The sequence below is a fragment of the Anomaloglossus baeobatrachus genome, chromosome 3 (genome assembly GCF_048569485.1).
Source record: "Anomaloglossus baeobatrachus isolate aAnoBae1 chromosome 3, aAnoBae1.hap1, whole genome shotgun sequence".
In the NCBI taxonomy this organism is placed as follows: Eukaryota; Metazoa; Chordata; class Amphibia; order Anura; family Aromobatidae; genus Anomaloglossus; species Anomaloglossus baeobatrachus.
Window position 1 is genome coordinate 589,313,249 of NC_134355.1, and position 26,516 is coordinate 589,339,764.

A 26,516-nucleotide genomic window follows, 5' to 3' on the forward strand; every position below is an offset into this window, starting at 1 on the left:
AGCCTTACTGTCTCCATCCTGCAGTGCTTCTGTATTATAAATTGATTTAGCCCCATCAAATTAATGATGGTTCTGAAGGATACATCTGTTTTCTTTTGCTAAGAAGAGTGGGCTGTAAAAACCTTTCCCTTCTTCTCCTTGTGGAACTGGGGTGAGTATGCCTTTCCGTAACAAAGACCTCACTTCATCTTCCAAGGCCTGCTGGCCCCCCTATAGCTCTGGGTATTTGTGATCATGAACCTGTCTGGGGGAAGGATAATAAACTTGAGCTTCAATCCCTTGGCTACCATGCCCAGAATATAACGGCTCATTGAAATCTTCTCCCAAGCAGGAAGGAACCTCATAAGCCTCCCACCTACCTGGGTCCTGGCATCATTGTCTTCTGGATTTTCTGAAGGTCCTGGAAAAAACCCTCTGTTCTGGATTATTTTCTTCTGGGTCCCTCCTTTTAGTTCTGACTTCCCTTTTAAAGGTCTCTGGGCTGCCCATTTCTCCTGCCAGGATTGAACGATCTCCTAAAGTCTGGGAAGTTAGCCTTTGGAAATCCCTGCACGTGTAGTGGCTGTTGGCGAGAGAGAACAAGTCCAACACCAACCAACTACAGTCCGAGCATCAGCAGCAATGAGGAGGCCCATAAGGAGGATCGAGCCTGGAGCCATCTTTCTTGGTCCACGCTGCCAGAAAACGGGGAGAAAAGGCAGTAGCGACTTCCCTTGATGAGTCCCACGGTACTTCAAGTCAGGGGCTATCCGAAACAAGAAGTGCTAGGAAGGTGAGCTAACAGTCACCCTTATGCAAGCCTGAAGGATACCTGGTTCTCTCTTGGTATATCTCAGCATCGCCCGGGTACCACTTGAAGCATTTGAAAGTGAGTAAAAACCAGTTGCAAGACACTTCGGACTGAGACTGAATTATTCAGCAACCTGTTGTTCTACACACATACACCCAAGCCCCTGGGGCCAGCCTCACTCTCGGGAGGCCACACCACCTGTGTTACATCTCGTGGCTCTCCTGAGGCAAGGACTGAGGCAGTCTCCCATTCCTTGCCTGCCATGAGCGCTCCTGCTCAGCAGCGCTGAAGGTCTGCCAGACTGCGCAGTGTGCAGGAGATACCTTCTCAGAGAGGCAGCATAAGGGTGACACCTAGTGGTTCTCCTGTTACAAGGAGTGAAGCGGTCTCCCATTCCTGGCCTGCCGCAGACCCTCCTGCTCAGCGGCCCCGAAGGTCTGCGAGGCTGCGCAATGTGCAGAGGTTTACTGCTCAGGGAAGCAGTGAGACTCCCGTTATCTCTGCACATTGTGAGACCGAGGATCCCGCCTCTATTTCCCAGAGGCAGGAGGGTGAGCATGTGCAATGCGTGGTGGGTCCTGATTCGCTCACTGACGTCACACGGCTTGATGACAAGGCAGGTGACGTGGTGAATCCTGACTGGCCAGGCTGGGACGTCGGGGACCCTGATTGGGTCAAGTCCATCATCTCCGCCTCGCGCCCGCCCTCGGGTGGAACTGCACCTCCTTAAAAGCTCCCCCTGCCATCATGGCGGCGCGTGACTGTCCTTCTATGTTTGGATGTCTGGCAGCGTGCTGCCACGCCACTGCTCAGGCATTACTGTCTCTTGTGGGCTTGGCCCTTGCTGCTTAGGCAGTACCTCGTTTGCAGGCCGTGTTCCTGCCTTGCTGCTCCGGCAGTATCCCCTTCAACAGGCCATGTTCCTGTCCCAGGTGAGCTCCTCAAGTCTCCACCGGACTCACCTGGTTATTGAAAGCACACGTGCGTGGGCACCTCTGTGCTACCCTCGTGCCATATTCTCGTGACTTCCACTGGCACACGTGCGTGGGCACCTCTGTGCTTCCCCGTGCAACAGGTACACCGAGCCGTGAGATCCGTGCCATACAACCCTCACGGGTTAGGGCAGATCGGTGTACATAGATCGTCTGTGACATTCCAGACGATCGCTAGCAGCAACCCGCTCACTCTTCACCCACCATAGCGGCGGTCCCTTACACCGCACAGTGGACCTTGACCGGCGGAAGCTGTCCATTTCCCATCTTGGCACGCTTCCCCGGGTCCCCCTCGTAACATTACGGTCGCGCCAAAGGTCTGGCTATGGCTGAAGAGCAGCAGCAGTTGCTGCGTTATGTGCAGCAGTTGGAGTCACGATTGGCAGCAGTGGAGCAGTCTTCCTCCGATAAGACTACTCTGACGACAGTCGCCACCCAGGCGGCTACCCAGGCTCTGCTATTGGGCGGAAGGTCTCCTCGCCTTGCGCTTCCAGAGCGCTTTAGCGGCAACAGCTCTGAGTGCCTTTTTTTTATAAACCAGGTTACCACCTACTTAGAGCTGTCCGCGACTCTTTACGCTACCGAGAAGGCCTTCGTCCAGTCCCTGCTCCCAGGGAGAGCGCTGAAGTGGTCCACGCCGTTGTGGGAGCGCGGAGATCGGGTGGTGAATAACTTAACAGCTTATCTTGGGGCCATGAGAATGGTGTTCCTCGGGCCTCAAGTCACCCACGACTCCGCGCTGCGCCTCCTACGACTTCGGCAAGGGTCCGCTTCAGTCGGGGACTTTGCCGTACACTTTAGGACACTTGCCGCAGAGCTAGACTGGCCGGATAAGGTCCTTGTCCCTGTGTTTTGGGAGGGCCTGGCAGGGTTTGTCAAAGACGCACTGGCCACACGTGAGGTGCCTGCCACTTAAGAGTCCTTGATTCAGGTTGCCTCTCGCATAGGCATCCGCCTGGCGGAGCGAAGGCAGGTGTCCTTCCTGGTGCTTCCAGGGGGGACGGATGAGATCCTACTGGGCCTTCCCTGGTTGAGACAGCATGCTCCTATACTCAACTCGGCAACAGGGGAGATCTCATCCTGGGCAGGATCCTGTAGAGAGCACCTCGTGACTACCGAACCACCCGCTACCATTAGGTCGGTAGGGTCCTCAGGGAATACAGAGGGGCCGGGTTTACCGACACGTTATGAGGCCTACAGGGATGTCTTTTCAAAAAGGGCTGCAGATACTCTTCCTCCCCACCGGCCATATGATTGCCGAATAGACCTGAAGCCAGGCTCCGAGCCCCCTAGGGGCAGAGTGTATCCACTCTCTGCTCCAGAGACGGAGGCTATGTCCAAATATATTCAGGACAGCCTGGCGAAGGGGTTCATTCGCAAGTCTATTTCACCGGCTGGTGCAGGGTTCTTTTTTGTGCAGAAGAAGGAAGGGGATCTGCGCCCCTGTATCGATTACAGGGGATTAAATGCAATCACGATCAAGAACAAATACCCTTTGCCCCTCATTACTGAACTATTTGATCGATTCCGCGGGGCAAAGGTCTTCACAAAGCTGGATCTACGCGGGGCGTATAATCTAGTGCGAGTCCGAAAGGGCGATGAGTGGAAGACCGCCTTTAACACCAGGGACGGTCACTACGAGTATCTAGTAATGCCCTTCGGACTCTGCAATGCCCCTGCCGTATTTCAAGACTTTGTGAATGACATTTTCCGGGATTTGTATCTTTCCATGGTTGCATACCTGGATGACATTCTTATCTTCTCCCCCGATCTTACCACCCATCGGAGGGATGTCATCCGAGTACTTAAGAGGCTCCGCACCCATTCGCTATATGCTAAGCTGGAAAAGTGCGTTTTTGAACGAGAATCCTTGCCGTTCCTGGGGTACATCGTGTCCAGTCAGGGGTTAGCAATGGATCTGGGGAAATAAGCTGAGCAGCAGCACTCAATGTCAGGCAGCAGCTGCTAAAGCAAACAAGATTCTAGGGTGTATAAAAAGAGAGATTAGATCCCGTGATCCCAACGTATTGTTACCCCTCTATAAATCACTTGTAAGGCCACATCTGGAATACGGGATCCAGTTTTGGGCTCCACATTTTAAAAAGGACATTCAGAAGTTAGAGTCAGTTCAAAGGCGGGCAACTAGACTATTACAAGGAATGGAAGGCCTCCCATATGATGGCAGATTGAAAAAGTTAGATATGTTTAGCTTAGAAAAAAGACGTCTCAGAGGAGATCTCATTTATATGTATAAATACATGTGTGGTCAATATAAAGGACTGGCACATAACTTATTTCTTCCGAAAACAATACTAAGGACCAGGGGGCACTCACTGCGAGTGGAAGAAAAGCGATTCCGACACCTAAATAGGAAAGGGTTCTTTACAGTTAGAGCGGTCAGACTGTGGAATGCCCTACCACAAGAGGTAGTAATGGCAGATACTATAACAGCTTTTAAAAAAGGGCTGGATGATTTCCTCAGTACACAAAACATTGTTGGTTATAAATGACTTAGTGACTAAATGTAGAACTGGTGGGGGAAGGTTGAACTAGATGGACCTAGGTCTTTTTTCAACCTAAGTAACTATGTAACTATGTAAGTTGGAGACAGTGATGAACTGGACTGAGCCCCGCTCTCTGAAGGCGATCCAGCGATTCTTGGGGTTTATCAATTATTATCGCCAGTTCATTCCCAACTTCTCGACGGTGGCAGCACCCATCATTGCCCTTACCCGCAAGGGCGCTAATCCCAAAGCATGGACACGAGAAACGGTAGAGGCATTTCACACTCTCAAAACTCACTTCTCCAGAGCTCCCATCCTTCATCGTCCAGACATCTCCAAACCCTTCCTACTGGAGGTAGACGCCTCTTCGGTCGGTGCAGGTGCAGTCCTGTACCAGAAAAACGAACGAGGAAGGAAGCATCCTTGTTTCTTTTTCTCCAAGACCTTTTCTCCGGCCGAGAGGAACTACTCCATAGGGGATAGGGAGTTACTGGCGATGAAACTAGCATTCCAGGAATGGCGGCATCTCCTGGAGGGTGCGAAGCATCCATTTGAGGTATTTTCTGACCACAAAAACCTCACATACCTGCAGACAGCACAACGCCTGAACCCAAGGCAGGCCCGTTGGTCTTTATTCTTCTCCCGGTTCCGCTTTATTATCCGCCACCTGGCCGGTGAGAAGAACATACGGGCCGATGCCTTGTCACGTTGTATGGTTGTGTTGGAGGAGGACGAGGAGGAGCCTCGTATTATACTACCCCCGGACAACTTGAGGATGGTCACTCCCACTTCTTTGGACCAGGTGCCACCTGGCAAGACCCTCGTTCCCCCTGAACTACGGAACAAGGTGCTATCGTGGGCCCATGCCTCCAAGGTTGGGGGTCACTTCGGGGTCAAAAGGACCAGAGACCTGGTGACCAGGCATTATTGGTGGCCGAGACTACCCCAGGACATACAGGAGTATGTGGGAGCCTGTATGTCGTGTGCTCGGAATAAGTCGTCCCGGCAGAGACCGGCAGGTCTTCTTCACCCACTGCCAGTGCCGGATCATCCCTGGGAAGTGGTAGTGATAGACTTCCTGGGAGATCTGCCCAAGTCAGCAGGGCACAGGGTCGTATGGGTCATCACGGACCACTTCTCTAAAATGGTCCACTTGGTGCCTCTCCCACGACTCCCGACGTCACGTGCTCTCGCCACCTTGTTCATTCAGCATGTATTTAGGTTGCATGGCATGCCTGACAAGGTGGTGAGCGACCGGGGTCCCCAGTTCGCGTCTCGCTTCTGGAGAGAGCTCTGTAAGCTCCTGCAGATAGAGCTGAACATCTCCTCCGCATACCATCCCGAGACCAATGGACTAGTGGAGAGGACTAATCAGACCTTGGTAACTTACCTCCGCCATTTTATCTCCGCACACCACGACAACTGGGCTAACCTCCTTCCTTGGGCCGAATTTGCCATTAACAATTCGGTCCATGAATCCTCTGGCCAGACTCCGTTCCTACTCAATAACGGACAACATCCCAGAATCCCGGTTCCGATGCCCATTACGTCACCCGATACTAGAGTGGAGGATTGGGCGACCAAGGCCCGGGAGATCTGGGATGACACCCAAGAGGCTCTTAAAAGGGCTAAAGACCGGATGGTGACAACGGCTGATGTTCGCCGCCGCCCTGCACCATCCTTCGCCCCTGGTGACCTAGTATGGCTGTCCTCTAAGAATGTTAACCTACGGGTACAAACTAAAGAATGTATGTCTGGAACACCAATGGTGTGAACAGGGTGCAAGACTCAAAAATATACAACTAAACAATAGGATAAAGAGTTGCACACCAGTCACAATGTATAGGGGAATAATGAAAAGCATAACTGCTATAGGAATACTAGACTGAAAAATACAATGGACTATGTGAAATAAGTGAAAAATATGAAAATGGTATCTGCATAACTGCTATGAAAAATAGGAATGAGAGATATTTAGCCATTGTATTGATCAATGCAAAGGAGCCCCAAAACCAAAAGCCAAGGTAATCTCTATTTTTGGGGTCCCTAACCTATGTGTAACCTCACCTGCAGTTAAAAACAATGGCTAAATATCTCTCATTCCTATTTTTCATAGCAGTTATGCAGATACCATTTTCATATTTTTCACTTATTTCACATAGTCCATTGTATTTTTCAGTCTAGTATTCCTATAGCAGTTATGCTTTTCATTATTCCCCTATACATTGTGACTGGTGTGCAACTCTTTATCCTATTGTTTAGTTGTATATTTTTGAGTCTTGCACCCTGTTCACACCATTGGTGTTCCAGACATACATTCTTTAGTTAGTATGCACTTTTTGTCTGAGAACCCTGCCCCACCCATAGCCATGTGTCTTATTTCACACACATATATAGCTTGGTCCCTTGCTTCCCATACAGAGCAAGTTTTTAACTGCAGGTGAGGTTACACATAGGTTAGGGACCCCAAAAATAGAGATTACCTTGGCGTTTGGTTTTGGGGCTCCTTTGCATTGATCAATACAATGGCTAAATATCTCACATTCCTATTTTTCATAGCAGTTATGCAGATACCATTTTCACATTGTTCACTTATTTCACATAGTCCATTGTATTTTTCAGTCTAGTATTCCTATAGCAGTTATGCTTTTCATTATTCCCCTATACATTGTGACTGGTGTGCAACTCTTTATCCTATTGTTTAGTTGTATATTTTTGAGTCTTGCACCCTGTTCACACCATTAGTGTTCCAGACATACATTCTTTAGTTAGTATGCACTTTTTGTCTGAGAACCCTGCCCCACCCATAGCCATGTGTCTTATTTCACACACATATATAGCTTGGTCCCTTGCTTCCCATACAGAGCAAGTTTTTAACTGCAGGTGAGGTTACACATAGGTTAGGGACCCCAAAAATAGAGATTACCTTGGCGTTTGGTTTTGGGGCTCCTTTGCATTGATCAATACAATGGCTAAATATCTCTCATTCCTATTTTTCATAGCAGTTATGCAGATACCATTTTCATATTTTTCACTTATTTCACATAGTCCATTGTATTTTTCAGTCTAGTATTCCTATAGCAGTTATGCTTTTCATTATTCCCCTATACATTGTGACTGGTGTGCAACTCTTTATCCTATTGTTTAGTTGTATATTTTTGAGTCTTGCACCCTGTTCACACCATTGGTGTTCCAGACATACATTCTTTAGTTAGTATGCACTTTTTGTCTGAGAACCCTGCCCCACCCATAGCCATGTGTCTTATTTCACACACATATATAGCTTGGTCCCTTGCTTCCCATACAGAGCAAGTTTTTAACTGCAGGTGAGGTTACACATAGGTTAGGGACCCCAAAAATAGAGATTACCTTGGCGTTTGGTTTTGGGGCTCCTTTGCATTGATCAATACAATGGCTAAATATCTCTCATTCCTATTTTTCATAGCAGTTATGCAGATACCATTTTCATATTTTTCACTTATTTCACATAGTCCATTGTATTTTTCAGTCTAGTATTCCTATAGCAGTTATGCTTTTCATTATTCCCCTATACATTGTGACTGGTGTGCAACTCTTTATCCTATTGTTTAGTTGTATATTTTTTAGTCTTGCACCCTGTTCACACCATTGGTGTTCCAGACATACATTCTTTAGTTAGTATGCACTTTTTGTCTGAGAACCCTGCCAAACCCATAGCCATGTGTCTTATTTCACACACATATATAGCTTGGTCCCTTGCTTCCCATACAGAGCAAGTTTTTAACTGCAGGTGAGGTTACACATAGGTTAGGGACCCCAAAAATAGAGATTACCTTGGCGTTTGGTTTTGGGGCTCCTTTGCATTGATCAATACAATGGCTAAATATCTCTCATTCCTATTTTTCATAGCAGTTATGCAGATACCATTTTCATATTTTTCACTTATTTCACATAGTCCATTGTATTTTTCAGTCTAGTATTCCTATAGCAGTTATGCTTTTCATTATTCCCCTATACATTGTGACTGGTGTGCAACTCTTTATCCTATTGTTTAGTTGTATATTTTTGAGTCTTGCACCCTGTTCACACCATTGGTGTTCCAGACATACATTCTTTAGTTAGTATGCACTTTTTGTCTGAGAACCCTGCCCCACCCATAGCCATGTGTCTTATTTCACACACATATATAGCTTGGTCCCTTGCTTCCCATACAGAGCAAGTTTTTAACTGCAGGTGAGGTTACACATAGGTTAGGGACCCCAAAAATAGAGATTACCTTGGCGTTTGGTTTTGGGGCTCCTTTGCATTGATCAATACAATGGCTAAATATCTCTCATTCCTATTTTTCATAGCAGTTATGCAGATACCATTTTCATATTTTTCACTTATTTCACATAGTCCATTGTATTTTTCAGTCTAGTATTCCTATAGCAGTTATGCTTTTCATTATTCCCCTATACATTGTGACTGGTGTGCAACTCTTTATCCTATTGTTTAGTTGTATATTTTTGAGTCTTGCACCCTGTTCACACCATTGGTGTTCCAGACATACATTCTTTAGTTAGTATGCACTTTTTGTCTGAGAACCCTGCCCCACCCATAGCCATGTGTCTTATTTCACAAACATATATAGCTTGGTCCCTTGCTTCCCATACAGAGCAAGTTTTTAACTGCAGGTGAGGTTACACATAGGTTAGGGACCCCAAAAATAGAGATTACCTTGGCGTTTGGTTTTGGGGCTCCTTTGCATTGATCAATACAATGGCTAAATATCTCTCATTCCTATTTTTCATAGCAGTTATGCAGATACCATTTTCATATTTTTCACTTATTTCACATAGTCCATTGTATTTTTCAGTCTAGTATTCCTATAGCAGTTATGCTTTTCATTATTCCCCTATACATTGTGACTGGTGTGCAACTCTTTATCCTATTGTTTAACCTACGGGTACAGGCAGCCAAATTCGCCCCTAGGTATCTGGGTCCGTTTAAAGTACTACAGCAGGTAAACCCAGTGGCATATCGATTCCAGCTCCCTCCACGCTGGGCTATAGCCAACACCTTTCACGTGTCCCTCCTGAAACCCGTACGACTTAATAAATTCTCGGGGTCCCTGCCGGCTCAAACCGACTCCCCGTCCGACGACCCTGAGGTGGCAAAACTTGTGGAGACAAAAGTCATACAGGGCAAGAGGTGCTACCTCGTGGAGTGGGCCGGCCGTGGTCCGGAGCATAGATCCTGGGAGTTGGAGGATCATATCCGCGCCCCGGGTTTGATAGCGGCCTTCGAGCACGGACAGGTGGGGGGGGCCTAGACGGGGGGTAATGTTACATCTCGTGGCTCTCCTGAGGCAAGGACTGAGGCAGTCTCCCATTCCTTGCCTGCCACGAGCGCTCCTGCTCAGCAGCGCCGAAGGTCTGCCAGACTGCGCAGTGTGCAGGAGATACCTTCTCAGAGAGGCAGCATAAGGGTGACACCTAGTGGTTCTCCTGTTACAAGGAGTGTAGCGGTCTCCCATTCCTGGCCTGCCACAGACCCTCCTGCTCAGCCGCCCCGAAGGTCTGCGAGGCTGCGCAACATGCAGAGGTTCACTGCTCAGGGAAGCAGTGAGACTCCCGTTATCTCTGCACATTGTGAGACCGAGGATCCCGCCTCTATTTCCCAGAGGCAGGAGGGTGAGCATGTGCAATGCGTGGTGGGTCCTGATTCGCTCACTGACGTCACACGGCTTGATGACAAGGCAGGTGATGTGGTGAATCCTGACTGGCCAGGCTGGGACGTCGTGGACCCTGATTGGGTCAAGTCCGTCATCTCCGCCTCACGCCCGCCCTCGGGTGGAGCTGCACCTCCTTAAAAGCTCCCCCTGCCATCATGGCGGTGCGCGACCGTCCTTCTATGTTTGGGTGTCTGGCAGCGTGCTGCCACGCCACTGCTCAGGCATTACTGTCTCTTGTGGGCTTGGCCCTTGCTGCTTAGGCAGTACCTTGTTTGCAGGCCGTGTTCCTGCCTTGCTGCTCCGGCAGTATCCCCTTCAACAGGCCGTGTTCCTGTCCCAGGTGAGCTCCTCAAGTCTCCACCGGACTCACCTGGTTATTGAAAGCACACGTGCGTGGGCACCTCTGTGCTACCCTCGTGCCATATTCTCGTGACTTCCACTGGCACACGTGCGTGGGCACCTCTGTGCTTCCCCGTGCAACAGGTACACCGAGCCGTGAGATCCGTGCCATACAACCCTCATGGGTTAGGGCAGATCGGTGTACATAGATCGTCTGTGACATTCCAGACGATCGCTAGCAGCAACCCGCTCACTCTTCACCCACCATAGCGGCGGTCCCTTACACCGCACAGTGGACTTTGACCGGCGGAAGCTGTCCATTTCCCATCTTGGCACGCTTCCCCGGGTCCCCCTCGTAACACACCTGACTGCAGATTCCATCAGCCCCAGATGCTCGTTAAACTGCAGTGGCGGTCACTTAAAATCCTGACCGCAAACTGAGAGTTGCGTCACGACTCAGATGTAAATAACCAGACATACCTGTTGCCAGAGAAGATCCCGAAAAGGAGAAGCCACCCTGCAGCGTCCCTGGAGGTAGAGCAGTGTCTCTGAGGAGACCGCTGCAGCGGTGTGCGACTCATTTGGCGTCACGAACAGGATAAGGACTAGACCTGTTCAGACAGGTGACCGTGCACCTTAGCGGTCCGATCAGAAAATTTGGACCGCCGCCATATTGACACTGCAAAAGCGTGCGAAGTTGAAGACTGCAGCCCGCGCAGAAGAAAAGAACCTCCTACGAAGAGGTGTGGCTGCCTCAGGATCCCTGGAATGCTCAGGCCCCGCGAGAGAAGAAGATGGGGGCGGATCTGTCCCTGGACTGCGGGGACGTCCCAGTCCTGTGGAAGAAGAACGAGAAATGAAACTTAGACGGCATTGTGGGCAGAATCTGTTGAGCAGCAAGCGAGGCAAGATGTCGTCAGTGGGAAACCGCGAAGAGCCGGGATGGAACAGGCCCATGACTGCTGCAGAATTGGAGGCAGAAGTCGGAAGAATTGCTGACAGAATGGAGAAGCGGAGCCGCCGAGAAATAGCCGCATTAAAAAGAGTGATGGTATCGGCAATAAGAAACCTGCAGATGTCGTTGCGGCAAGGCCCGCGTGGAGGTGCCGCCCCCGCCCCACCGAAGTCATCGCCGGCAATGGCGACCCTGCTACAGAAAACCTCCGGCTCCACCCTGGGTGAGTCTTATACTGCCCCTGTTCCACCTGGTATCCTGGTATGCCCGGTGCGATGCCCAGTGCGACACCCAATGCGACGTCCGGTGCGACGCCCGTGGCCAGACCAGACCAGGCCACAGTGCCTCTTGTCCCGGCCAGACCAGACCAAGCCGCAGCGTCTCCTGTCCCGGCCAGACCAGACCAGGCCGCAACGCCTCTTGTTCCGGCCAGACCAGATCAGGCTGCAACGCCTCTTGTCCCGGCTAGACCAGACCAGGCCGCAACGCCTCCTGTACCAGTTACCCGACCAGGAGTGGTCACAGCACCTCAGCTGCTGACTGGGAGTCCCGTCCCTGTGCCTTGGCATGAAGAGGACAAGGAGATGGCTTGGCTAGAGAGAGGACTGGAGGCACGGTTCCCCGCACACCCCGTAGACAAGTACCTGGTTCCTAGACAGCCATCCCGACCAGAAGTGGTCCCAACCCCTTCTCCACTGGAGACGGACCCATCACCCTGCCAGGCTGCTGGAGGCTCGTCCCCAGAGCTGCTACCAAATCAATTGGAGGACACAGCACCCTTAAAGAGAAAGGGAGGCCTGGAGGTCACACTGCCGTTCACCCGATGACTGGAAGAGGTCGCAGCACCCTCCGTCAGGGAGGGAGACAAGATTCAGCCACCACCGCTGCTATTCCCCAACCGACCAGAGGAGGTCGCAGCACCGTTAAAGAGAAAGGGAGGCCTGGAGGTCGCGCTGCCGTTCTCCCAATGTCCGGAGGAGGTTACAGCATCCCCTGCTGAGGAGGAAGAGCTGGTGGTATATAGTCCAAGCGTGTATGTCACCATGGGAAAATAAAGAACCATAAAGTTTACAGTGTTATTGAAGTTAAGCAACGTTTACCTGTTTAAGAGAATGTATCCGCAAGGACTTTTGTGAGAACCTTTTAAAATTTCCCTTTAGCACCTGGTTACGTGCAAGCACTTTAAAAATGGACCACAGGCTATGAACTGGCTATAGCCACAAACTCTCGCAGTGTAAAAAGTTATCCCAGCGGTTCCAACTCAGAGCACGCCTGTTTATGGGGCCTGGCTCTGCAAAACCAGTAAACATGCCTGTTGATGGGGCCTGCTGTCCAAAAATCCAGAGCACGTCTGTTTATGGGGCCTGGCTCTGCACCACCAGGGAGCACGCCTGTTTATGGGGCCTGATCTCCAACACACGGAAGCTGGTACGCCCGTTTATAGGGCCTACCCTGCACCATCCACTTCAGGAAAGGAAGATTGGAGGAAAGGTCTGGGATACAGATGGCCCAGACCTGGTCACCTTCTGGATGTTCTTGGGTGGGTTCAGGACTTGTGGGTGATGGGTGGTGAAGAATGGTACCTGGTATGTTTTCTATGTAAATGTACTCCCTGTGTGGGGAAGTTTGTATTGAAAAGTTTTATTTAAAATGTTCTTGTCTTTCCAGCCCGAGGACGTGCTGTTGATAACCAAGGGGGAATGTGGCACCCCTGACCTGGTCAGGTGCCACTGGGTACTACACCCATGCTGGGTCAGTACCTTCAGGTAATCCAAAAGCTGAAATAGGGTGTGTACACACAGACACATAGCAATCAGGTCACCCACACCTTAGAGGGGACCCTTGGGCAGACCCAAGAGGGGGCGTGGCCTTCACATCTCAGCTAGTGGTGAGGGGAGGGGCTGGGAGCTAGGTTGCAGTGGCAGTCGGAAAGAGGAGCTGGAGGGAGCCAGTCAGAGCGGGCATGCAGACACGCTAGTCAGACCCTGCATGTGCAGTGGCTGTTGGCGGGGGAGAACGGTTACCAGTGGTTGGACAGAAAGACGCTGAACAAGCCAGTTGGTCAGAAAGACACTGAGGAAGTCAGCTGGTCGTGTACGGAGACTCCTGGTAGCTAGACACGCAGGGGAAACAGGTTCCCGAAATAGGCTCAAGTTTAACTACCTATTAAACCTGCCAGTGTGTGGACGACAAGTCCAACTCCAACCATCTAGAGTCCAAGCATCAGCAGCAACGAGGGGGCCGGGCCCATAAGGAGGATCGAGCCTGGAGCCATCTTCCTTGGTCCACGCTGCCAGAAAACGGGCCAAAAAGGAGAGAAAAGGCAGTAGCGACTTCAAGTCAGGGGCTATCCGAAACAAGAAGTGCTAGGAAGGTGAGCTAAGAGTCACCCTTATGCCAGCCTGAAGGATATATGGTTCTCTCTTGGTGTATCTCAGCATCGCCCGGGTACCACTTGAAGCATTTGAAAGTGAGTAAAAACCAGTTGCAAGACACTTCGGACTCGGACTGAGACTGAATTATTCTGCAACCTGTTGTTCTACACACATACACCCGAGCCCCTGGGGCCAGCCTCACTCTCGTGAGGCCACACCACGTGACTGCAGATTCTATCAGCCCCAGATGCTCGTTAAACTGCAGTGGCAGTCACCTAAAACCCTGACCGCAAACCAAGAGTTGCATCACGACTCAGATGTAAATAACCAGATATACCTGTTGCTAGAGAAGATCCCGAAAAGGAGAAGCCACCCTGCGGCGTCCCTGAAGGTAGAAGCAGTGTCTCCACTGTGCCTCAACTTGGAGTGGAAGTCTCCCTTCCAGTTCTTCAACTATAGGGCTCTTCTGGCAAAGTTTGAGAGGGAACAAGTCCGTGTAGTGAGCCTCACAGCATCGCGCTGCACGTGGCTTCAATGTTGGGTTTGAAAGCCGCTGCCCCCAATTCCCAGGCCCTTTTCAGGAAACTGTCTGCTTTCTTGTCTAAGGGATCTTTCAGTTATTCTGCATCGTCAAGTGGGAGGGCCATAGTCCCCAATACCTTGGAGATGGTGGCATCTATTTTCGAGATTTTATCCCACACTTCTGAGTCTTCCGAACCGCGAGATATTTTCTTTTCATTTCTTTCGGAATGAAGACCTTTTATATCTTGTCTCTTCCATTTCCGCTTAATTAAAGCCATAATATTTTTTTGGACTGGGAAGCATTCATGTTTACATACCTCAAGCCTCCCAAACATTATATTCATCAATTCTCATGGTAGTTTTCACCGCCTTTATTATTTTTCCCATATCCTCTATTGGGAAGCATGGCTGTCCTCGTTCAATGTCTGGGGATGATGAGGAATGATCTGAATACAATTCAAAAAAACTTTATTATTATTTATCTCCCCACCTTCTCCGTCATCTTCTGGGCTGCAGTCTCCTGTGTTCATCTGTCTCCCTGAAGTCGTGCCCGGCATAATCTCTCTGAGATTTCTTTACCTCATCCTTAATTAGGGATTTCAAACTCTCTAAGAGTAATGGGGACTCCTCCAACAATGTTTTGTCTATGCAAGCCTGACACAACTTCTTATTATAGGTAGCGGCCAGCTTTAGTTTTTCATAGGGAACATGTGCCACCCCTGCAACGGTTGAACAGCTCGGATCCGGGGTTGCTGTGCCTTGAGGGTCTCCGGACTCCAGGCTCGCAACCACTTCAAATGGAAAGGGAGTATTTACAGGGGAGTAGAGTTCGTGACGCCACCCGTGGTGTGTGGTAAGGGGAGAGTACCGCCGCTGCCGATGGGAGTACCTGGGGTAGATGGAGTGGGGCAGCCAGATGTCATTCCCTCCACGGTTAGGGGAGGCCCCGGGACTCGTGATGGAAAGGAGTAGGAGAGCGTGGTGCAGATTGGAAGCAGGGGGAGGGCAGCGAACTCACTCAGGCAGGTCCGATAGGAAAGTGACCGCAAAATAGACTCCGATACCAAGGTAAACCAAGTTTCTGGGTACCGCTGCCCTCTTGGGGGAGCTCGTTCGGGTGTCCGTCCCCTCTGGTACTGCTGGATGGCTTGGAGCCTTCCTCCATGCACTAATTTTGGTCTGTTCTGGTGGCCCGTTGGCTTAAAGCTGTCCGGGTCCCGCTCCGTCCTTGGTGGTAGTGGAGATGTACTCTCAGGGACTCACGCTTGGGATTTTTGCGGGCTGCATGGATTAGAAAGCTCTATCACCTCGTTGCGCTAGTGTCCCCGATCTCTGAGCTTCTTGGGGATAGTATGTGAAAACACTATCCTCCACAGGTTATTTGCCGGGTTGCCTGAAGCTACTCTCTGACCTAGTGTCCTGTACCCTGCCGTGCTTTCGATCCTGGACCGGTTATTAGTCTTGAGATGCTGTCCGTCTTTCAAAACCGGGTCAGGCACCCAGCCTCAATACACTGCCACCGGGTCTCTGACTCCTCCGGGCCCACCATCTGCGACCCAACCAACTACCCACAGGGAGCCACTACTTCCCAGCCCCTCACTTCTCAAGGGCTAACTCTGTTCTGCTCTCTTCCCTCCCATCACCCCACCCGACCCCTAGGTGGGTGGTCCTATTCCAGCTAGGCAGCCCACTGGTGTGTCTGACAGGTGTAGTGTGAGGCGTGGTTGGTATTTGTTAGTGATGAGCGAGTACTAAAAAGCTCGGGTGCTCGAAGCTCGGGCCGAGCCTCCCAAGATACTCGTGTACTCGGCCCGAGCACCGAGCCCAATGTTATCCTATGGGAGACCCGAGTATTTTTGTGAAATGACCACCGGCAGCATGTAGAAACCCTAAAAATGGCACAAAAGTCTCCGAAGAGTGCTCAAATGACATGGCAACAGCATGGGGAAGACCCCTTGAAGCATTTATCACTCAAAAGTCACAGCTGTGAACAATTTTGTCCGCGTTTTACGCCATTTTTACGGACTCACCAGAAAACCTTCCAAAATGACACCAAAATGAATTTTCATGGCGGAAATGTTAAGGGCACATACCCAATAGTGAGATAGAGCTAATGTATTATTATTATTATTATTTATTATTATAGCGCCATTTATTACATGGCGCTTTACAAGTGAAAGGGTATACGTACAACAATCATTAACAGTACATAACAGACTGGTACAGGAGGAGAGAGGACCCTGCCCGCGAGGGCTTACAGTCTACAGGTGTATGTTACTTTTTGAGATCAATACATGAAAGATTTTACGTAAAACATTGTGTGGCACTCCGATGTCCCTGAGAAGAGACGTACATAAAGGCCTCTGAGTCTAATGTGCCCATTTTGAGGAACTGAGTCTTTGTAGTATTTTCCTTTGCCAGGGCAGTCCAAAATTTTGAGGTTCACCAATGACCCTGCATACAGACGTGCATGAGGGCCTGTAAACCTGAAGTGCCCATTGGAAGGAAGTGGGTCTATTGTAGTATAGCCCTTAGGCAGGGCAGCCAAAAATTGGGAGGCTCCACGTTGTCCCTGGATAGAGACGTGCATGAGGGCCTGTAAACCTGAAGTGCCCATTGGAAGGAAGTGGGTCTATTGTAGTATAGCCCTTAGGCAGGGCAGCCAAAAATTGGGAGGCTCCACGTTGTCCCTGGATAGAGACGTGCATGAGGGCCTGTAAACCTGAAGTGCCCATTGGAAGGAAGTGGGTCTATTGTAGTATAGCCCTTAGGCAGGGCAGCCAAAAATTGGGAGGCTCCACGTTGTCCCTGGATAGAGACGTGCATGAGGGCCTGTAAACATGAAGTGCCCATTGGAAGGAAGTGGGTCTATTGTAGTATAGCCCTTAGGCAGGGCAGCCAAAAATTGGGAGGCTCCACGTTGTCCCTGGATAGAGACGTGCATGAGGGCCTGTAAACCTGAAGTGCCCATTGGAAGGAAGTGGGTCTATTGTAGTATAGCCCTTAGGCAGGGCAGCCAAAAATTGGGAGGCTCCACGTTGTCCCTGGATAGAGACGTGCATGAGGGCCTGTAAACCTGAAGTGCCCATTGGAAGGAAGTGGGTCTATTGTAGTATAGCCCTTAGGCAGGGCAGCCAAAAATTGGGAGGCTCAACGTTGTCCCTGGATAGAGACGTGCATGAGGGCATGTAAACCTGAAGTGCCCATTGGAAGGAAGTGGGTCTATTGTAGTATAGCCCTTAGGCAGGGCAGCCAAAAATTGGGAGGCTCCACGTTGTCCCTGGATAGAGACCTGTTAGGTTCTTAGTGCCTCCGTGCTTGCATTTAAAAACCGCACGTGTGTGCCTGTTGGTGGCAGCTTTCCGCTGCATTTGTGTTAGTTTTGCAAAAACTTGGATATAACGCACAAGTCTAGTGAATACACATCAGCACAGCATTGCAAAATGCGCAAGGGCGTTGTCAACGAACAAGGAAGTGGACGTGATGGTGGTGCAGGCAGAGACCGAGGTTGTGTGCAAGCTCTAATTTCGCCACAACAAAGGGCCACATCTACTCGCTCGCACGTCCTGTACCAAATTCTTGGGGACCGCAGCAGTACACCGCTCTTGAACCAAGACCAGTGTCAACAGGTTGTTAGTTGGATAGCGGATAATGCTTCCAGTCAGATTGGCACCACCACAAACACTCTGTCTTCCACACGGTCAAGTGTCAGTAGCCGTGATACTGCACCGCACATTTCAGAACCTGATCCTCCTTCCTACCACCAGGCCGAGTACACGTCCACGGACATTACTGATCCCACACTTGGACACTCGGAAGAGCTGTTCGTTCACGTTTCCATTCACACATTCTGGCCTCTCGCCAGCTCCTGTTGAAGTGGGCCATGACGAGATTGTATGTACAGATGCCCAAATATTTGAGCAGCCACGTTCTCACGAAGTTGGCAACGTGTCTCAACAAGGGGTGGACGATGATGAGACACAATTGTCAGGAAGTCAGGAGGAGGAGCAGGGTGCGGAAGAGGAAGACGACGTGGTGGATGATCCAGTAACTGACCCAACCTGGCAGGAGGATATGCAGAGCGAGGACAGCAGTGCACAGGGGGAGGGAGGCGTAGCATCCCAACAGGCAATAAGAAGCAGAGTGGTGGCCCCAGGCAGACGTCAGGCAACTGTTCCCCGGAACAACACGACACAAGGTGTCTGTACAAATGTTAGGTGTTCCCGAGTCTGGCTGTAATACTATTGTATGTATTGAGGATTTCGATTGCGTTAAGGCAATGACAACCAGAGACGAGTTCTTGGTGCAAGACGTTTATAATATGCAACCAGCAAATATGTACATAAACGGAACAAAAACACAGTAGAACATAAATACAGGAAATACCTTCCAGGGACGGAGCGAAAGGGAATTCACGGGACCGCGCACCGGACTCCCCCAGGGAGACCACCAAGAGCGAACCCCTATACAGGGACTGTCTGGCAATCACCCCAGAAGGCCTAAATGCGCAGCAGCCGGGACACAAAAGGGCAATAGGTAAGTCCAAAAATGTCCGTACGTGATGTGACTCCAGAGTAGTATTAAACGGAAGGAACCGGGCAGAAGTGCCGACCAAAGACGGCAAACTGAGTCCGGGCACAGCTAGATGATACCAGATGAAGTCCAGAGTCGGTGTCGGTTGTTTTCCAAGAGGATCCGAATAACAATCAGGAACCAAAAGCAGCAGGGCAGGAGCACACAGGAAGCAGTATACTCAGGCACTGGACTAAGCTTTAGGGGCGGCTTTTAAACAGATGGACAGGAAGTAGGGCAACAGAACAGAAAACTCCATGTTAACAAAGGGCAAGCTCTTTCAAAAGAAAACTGGAAAACCAGGAACTCTGACACTGGCAGTTTTTTAAGTTGGCTCCAGATGATTCTAAAAAGGCCATTTGCAACACCTGCCATGCCAGCATCAGCAGGGGTACCAAAACTAGCAGCCTGACCACCACCAGCATGATCAGGCACATGTCAGCCAAGCACCCGACTTTGTGGGAAGTACAACAGAGTCGAGGAGCAGTGCTTGCTGATGTCACTGCTACGTCTTCGCTGGTTGTGCATGCGAGCCAATACCCTGTCCATGCTGCCTGCGAACAAGCCTCCTCCGGCCCTGAACCTGCAGTTACCCACGCAGAAATAACACCATCATCAAGCACGTCCTTGTCCCAGCGCAGCGTTCAGTTATCCATTCAGCAAACCTTTGAACGCAGGTGCAAATACACTGCCAACGCCCCACATGCCACACTTCTAAATGCTAACTTTTCGCGACTGCTTGCGCTGGAAATGTTGCCTTTTAGGCTGGTTGAGACAGAAGCATTCCGCGACCTGATGGTGGCAGCTGTCCCACGTTACTCGGTCCCCAGCCGCCACTATTTCTCCCGGTGTGCCGTCCCCGCATTGCATAACCATTAACCACGTGTCACAAAACATCACACGTGCCCTGAACAACGCTGTTTCAGCCAAAGTCCACCTAACCACAGACACGTGGACAAGTGCATGTGGGCAAGGCCGCTACATCTCGTTGACGTCACACTGGGTTAATATTGTGGAAGCTGGGACCCAGTCTGAGCGAGGGACGGAACACGTCCTTCACACACCAAGTTTTGCAGGCCCTACCTCAGTCAGGGTTTCACCCACACTCTACAGCTCCGGAATGTCATGCTCCTCAGCCTCTTCCTCCTCCTGCGCATCCTGATCCACTTTACCCTCCACACCAGTCCCAAGCTGGAAGTGTCGCGGGCGGAGGAGGGGACGGTGCGCTCTCCCACTGCTCGGGTCCGGCTGCTGCTGCTCTACGGCTGCTGCTGCTCGTTGGCTCGAGCGATGGCCGGATCCCGGGGACTCGAGCGGCGCTACTCGCCCGTGAGTGAAAAGGGGTGGTTTGGGTTTTGGGGATATTGTCCGTGACGCCACCCACGGTTGTGGTGATTGTGTGGACACCACCGCTGCTCTGGACGGGGATCCCGGGAGCCTGTGACAGGGAGCAGCTTTGTTGTTATTTCTCCCCTCCGTGGGTAGGGGGGTTGGTTGTCCCGGGGCCCGGTGATGGGGTAGAGATGGATGACAGGCGGGTTGCGGGGCCTGATGAGGTGCAGGGTCGCAGGGTCAGCGCTGTGCCGCACGGCACGGAGGTACTCACTCAGCCCAATGATGATGACACAGTTCACGGTAAAACAAGTGGCTGGATGGACGGGTCCCTCGGACGGCTGCGGTTGTTCCTCCCTGCAGGTTAGTGATGACTGTCTCTCCCTGCACCTAAGTTCAGTGTTGGTAGTGATGGTTTCCCACCGGTAACCCGCTCCCCGACCTGGATATGGGCCGGAGGAGCCCCTTTTGCCCACAGGCGCTGGCCCTGGGAGACGGTTGCCCTTGGCGGTGGCGGTGTCTCCCCTTCACGGTTGGACGGTTGCCTTCTATCGGGACTTGGCTGTTTGGAAACCCTGAGGTCCCCTTCACTAACGGATTTGGCAAATTCACGGCGACACCAAGCCTTGCCGGGATCCGAAAGTCCTCTGCCAATGGTGCTGGCTTCTCTTTGTATACCGGTCCGGTACGGCCGGGTCACCACCCGTCCACGGTCCTTACGGCAGACTCCAATTGGCCTCCACTGCAGACGGTCACCACATCCTGCCAACCTTGCTGTCCTGTCCGGGCCACACACCCGGACCAACTTCAGGCTCTTTGCTGTCACTTTTCTCCTCTCTACTACTTTCCTCCTTCCACTTCCTTAGCTTAACTCTCACTGCCTGTGTTTTCCCTCCTCCTTGGTGGGTGGAGACCAACCACCTGGCTCCACACCCTGGTGTGGACAACAGCCCCTGGGGAAGGCAACAAGGATTTTGTGTTTTGACTATGATATGCCTGCAGGGAGTGGGGGGTGTTTAAGTGTTGTGCTCTGTGGCCCCTGGCTTGTCCAGGGCGACACAGAAGCACTGCAGCACTGCCTCGGCGAAGCGGCAACAGGCAGTGCTGAAGCTAATCTGCATAGGTGACAAACCCCACAATGCAGAAGAGGTGTGGACAGCTCTGAAACAGCAGGCAGATCACTGGCTCACAACTCTGAACCTAAAGCCAGGAAAGGTCGTGTGTGACAATGGCCGGAACCTGGTGGCGGCTTTGAGGCGAGGCCAGCTGACACATGTTCCATGCGTGGCCCATGTGCTCAACCTCGTGGTTCAGCGGTTTCTAAAGTCATACTCAGAGCTGTCTGATCTGCTGGTAAAAGTTCGCCGCCTGTCTGCACATTTTCGAAAGTCACCTACTGCTTCAGCCGGCCTTGCCGGCTTTCAGCGCCGTTTGCATCTTCCGGCTCACAGACTGCTGTGTGATGTCCCCACGCGTTGGAATTCAACTCTGCACAAGTTGGTCAGGATATGTGAGCAGAAGAGGGCAGTTGTTGAGTACCTGCATCACCTAAGCCGTCGGGAAATGGGTCAAACTCCACACATAACACCTGAGGAGTGGAGATGGATGTCCGACCTATGTACCATCCGCCAAAACTTTGAGGACTCCACCAAGATGGTGAGCGGCGATGACGACATTATTAGCGTCACCATACCGCTTCTCTGCCTTCTAAAATGGTCTCTGCTCAAAAAACAACCATGATGCATTGCAGGCGGAGCGCGATGAGTTTGAGCAAGAAACAGTAGTGGGTTTGGGTGATAACACACAGCCCAGCCTCGTCTCATCACAACGTGCAGTGGAGGACTATGACGAGGAGGAGGATGAAGACATGGAGCAACTCTCTGGCCAAATTGAGGATATGACATGCAGTCATATCCTCGGTTCAGCGTGGCTGGCCAGAGGACAGGGTAGATGATGAGGAGGAGGAGGAGGAGGACAGCATGTTCAGTCATCGTGTTGGTCAGGATACTGAAGTGATGGCTGTTAAGAGTCTGGCACACATGGCTGACTTTATGGTAAGCTGCCTGTCTCGTGACCCTCGCGTTAAGAACATCTTGGCCGACAATCATTACTGGTTGGTAACACTGTTAGACCCACGCTAAAAGGAGAAATTTATGTCTCTTATTCCTGAGGCGGAGAGGTCAGGCAAAATGCAGCAGTTCCAGAAGGCCATAGTCACGGAAGTAGGCAAAGCATTCCCCTCACAAAACGCTAGCGGCATAGGTCAGGAATCAGTGGACAACCAAGGCGTACAGCCGAGAGGGGCACAAGTCCAATCCGCCAGAGGTAGGGGAATAGTCTTTAAGATGTGGGACAGTTTTCTCAGCCCCTCACATACCACAGCCCCTGAGGTGAGGGGTAGTGCCACAAGAAATCCTAAGTTTGCCCAGATGCTCAAGGAGTACCTTGCAGATCAAACAACTGTACTCCGACATTCCTCTGTGCCTTACAATTAATGGGTATCCAAGCTGGACAGACACGTGGCATGAATTGGCTCTCTACGCCTTGGAAGTCCTGGCCTGCCCTGCCGCTAGCGTTTTGTCAGAGCGTGTTTTTAGTGCCGCAGGTGGAATCATTACAGATAAACGCACCCGCCTGTCAACTGTAAATGCTGACAGGCTGACTCTGATCAAGATGAACAAGGGTTGGATTGGGCCAGACTTCACCACACCACCAGCAAATGACAGCGGAATTTAAAGTTTGTAACGGGAAGTTGCCATGTACCTCCACTCACCCATGGTAACACACTTCTGGACTTTGGCTAATCGCTGGACTGCTCCTCCTTCTCCTCATGCGCCATCATGATGACCGTTACAATAGTTAAGCCGTTGTTTCAGGTATACCCCCAGTGGTAAATTTTTTCGCCCATTCTTTCAGAATGGGCATTACAACGACAGGAGACCCGCTCCTTTGCAATGGGAACAATGTTTTGAGGCCCTCATGCACATCTGTATCCAGGGACAATGTGGAGCCTCCAAATTTTTGGCTGCCCTGCCTAAGGGCTATACTACAATAGACCCACTTCCTTACAATGGGCACTTCATGTTTACAGGCCATCATGCACGTCTCTATCCAGGGACAATATGGAGCCTGACGCTGCCACCGACTGCCACACACGTGCGGTTTTTAAATGCAAGCACGGACGCAATAAGAACCTAACAGGTTTTTAGGAGCGACAATTACTGAGAAGTCTGACACTATCAGGCACTGCTGACTGACGTGTATTATACACTAGACTTGTGCGTTATATAATAGTTTGTGAAAAACGCACACAAGTGCACCTGTACGCTGCCACCGACAGGCACACACGTGCGGTTTTTAAATGCAAGCACGGACGCAATAAGAACCTAACAGGTTTTTAGGAGCGACAATTACTAAGAAGTCTGACACTATCAGACACTGCTGACTGACGTGTATTATACACTAGACTTGTGCGTTATTTAATAGTTTGTGAAAAACGCACACAAGTGCACCTGTACGCTGCCACCGACAGGCACACACGTGCGGTTTTTAAATGCAAGCACGGACGCAATAAGAACCTAACAGGTTTTTAGGAGCGACAATTACTGAGAAGTCTGACACTATCAGGCACTGCTGACTGACGTGTATTATACACTAGACTTGTGCGTTATATAATAGTTTGTGAAAAACGCACACAAGTGCACCTGTACGCTGCCACCGACAGGCACACACGTGCGGTTTTTAAATGCAACCACGGACGCAATAAGAACCTAACAGGTTTTTAGGAACGACAATTACTGAGAAGTCTGACACTATCAGCCACTGCTGACTGACGTGTATTATACACTAGACTTGTGCGTTATATAATAGTTTGTGAAAAACGCACACAAGTGCACCTGTACGCTGCCACCGACAGGCACACACGTGCGGTTTTTAAATGCAAGCACGGATGCAATAAGAACCTAACAGGTTTTAGGAGCGACAATTACTGAGACGTCTGACACTATCAGGACTGTTTTAGACTGTGTACACCAGCCCCAGATATGATGAAGGCTGGTATACGGTCACCACTAGGAATGGCTATACACCCTGCCTGTCTGCCTGCCTGTATACTGCTACAATAATCCTGACAAGGACTCTTTTGGTCACTAGCCTGTATTCCGACCTGGCTATACCCTGCCTGTATACAGCAACAATAGTCCTGAGAAGGACTCTGCTACTGTACTCCGACCTGGCTATACCCTGCCTGCCTGTATACAACTAGAATAGTCCTGAGAAGGACTTTTGGTCACACTGTTTGCAGCCCTGCTACGGAAATAGCTATAAAGGGCCGCAAACCTTTCCCTGAAGCAGCGACCCTCTCCCTGCACTGACTGTCTGGATAGCTGTGAGCAGAGCACAGCGCGCCCGCCGGTATAAAGGCTCGGTCACGCTGTGCAGGCCGGCCAATCACTGCAATTCCACAACTAACAGGGCTGTGGCATTGCAGTGGTCTGCCAGCCAATCCCTGCATGAGGGCTGGCTCTCAAAAGAGCGCCAACATGCAGAAATGAAGACCACGAGTACAGCACGAGTATCGCGAGATTACTCGGTCCCCGCCGAGTAGACCGAGTACAGTGATACTCGTGCGAGTACCGAGTAGTAACAAGCATGCTCGCTCATCACTAGTATTTGTATGTGGATAGAGGCCATACCATAGGTTGGGAACCCGGAACCATGAGGGATTGAGTCCTGCAACAAGAGATAAAGAGGGTGCAGTACCCTGTGATACCCTGACTAGCTCAGGGGCGTTACAAACATTCTCTATGTTTTGTCTTGGACATTGATTTCTTAGGCTTGTCCTAGACAAAACAGAACATACATGCAGACAATCAGTCACAACTGCAACAGGGAACTGCCTGAACTCACCCACCAAGGAGTCAGAATACCAGGACTGGAGGTGCAGTCTCTTCCACAGTCTCTGCAGGCTGCTCCATGTTTGCATAGCACCATTCCTCCTCCAGCAATTTTGAATCTGGGTCGGTTTCCCGCCTCCAAGATGTCACAGGAAGTGCTCCACTTCTGGTCTGGGTCACCAGCAGCTTGCAGATAGTGACAGATCTCCCAAGTGGTTACCATATTCCTTCGGAAGCATGCTCAGCTGCCGACCACTCCAGCCCCCAGGTTTCAAGGAGACACTGACGCCAAACCAAGCCATGCTCCTCTTTCTGGGTGCTGCCAGGGTTCTGTGCAGGAAATGCACTGACGCCAAACCAGGCTCCCACCCCTCCCTGGAGATAACTACAAGGTTAGTCTTCTTTCTTCTCCCGGCAGTGCTGGGTGCTGTAGGCTTCCTCTCCTGAAGGACAGGAAACCACTGAAGCATATAGAGAAGTCCACGATTTAAAAGCTGTAGGTTTCCTGTCCTTTGAGGTGGGCGGGCTCTCTTTCTCCTGGGTACTGTTGTGAAAAAGGTAAAAAGGATCTTAAACTAAATACCATTGAAGTCCATATTTCTGGCCTGGAGGTTCTCTAATAGCAGATCACCATTTGATAGTAAGGTTAATTAAAGCAGTGGGTTGGTCTAGTATACTATCTCAGCCTAGAACCCCCCCCCCTTGAGATCTCAGCCTATTTTTGAAAGACCTGACTAAGGACTCATTTGAACCATTATGAAAATGTGCAATCTAGGGATACTGACCTTTTAAGACTGCCCTTTTAGTAGCCCTCACATCGGGTAAAATGATTGGGGAATAACCAGGTGGTTAGGCATGACCCAGAATTCCTCCCTAAAGTAACCTCAATATTTTAAATGAACAAGAAATAGTACTATGTTCTTTCTGCAATAACTCCAGAAATGAAAAGGAAAGGGAATTTCACATCCTAGACTTTAGGAGATGGCTTCTACAATATAAAGGATCAACAAAGAATTTCAGAAAGTCTACCTCCATATTTATTCTCTTTCAGGGAACGGGTAGAGGCCAGGTGCATCAAAAGCATCTCTAGTTAGATGGGTCAGTATGGCAATTTAATTGGCTTATACAGCAAGGGATCTAGATGGCCCTACAAACTTGAAAGCACACTCCACTAGGGCTGGGTCCACATCTTGTCCCGGGGCCACCTGCCCATGGAGGGGTTAACAACTTGCTGCATAAACATCTCCCCCGGGTGCCCCGTAACTGCAGCGGTGGTGTCTACCTTCACCACATCCAGTGGGTGGCGTCACGAACTCAAGCGCGGCTCCGGCCGTGCACCTACCTAACCCCCACCAAAAGCGCCAGCATCCCCTTTCAGAGTGAAGTGACCCCGGGTCCGGAGGCGCTCGAGACACCCACCAACGAGCCCGGATCCGAGCGGCTCGGCCGCAGCCGAGCGCGGGGTGGTACACAGCGACTCTTCTGGCATTACGAACAGGACCTATTCACTTACCTAGTGAAGTGCGCCTTGAAGTGAAGTCAGCG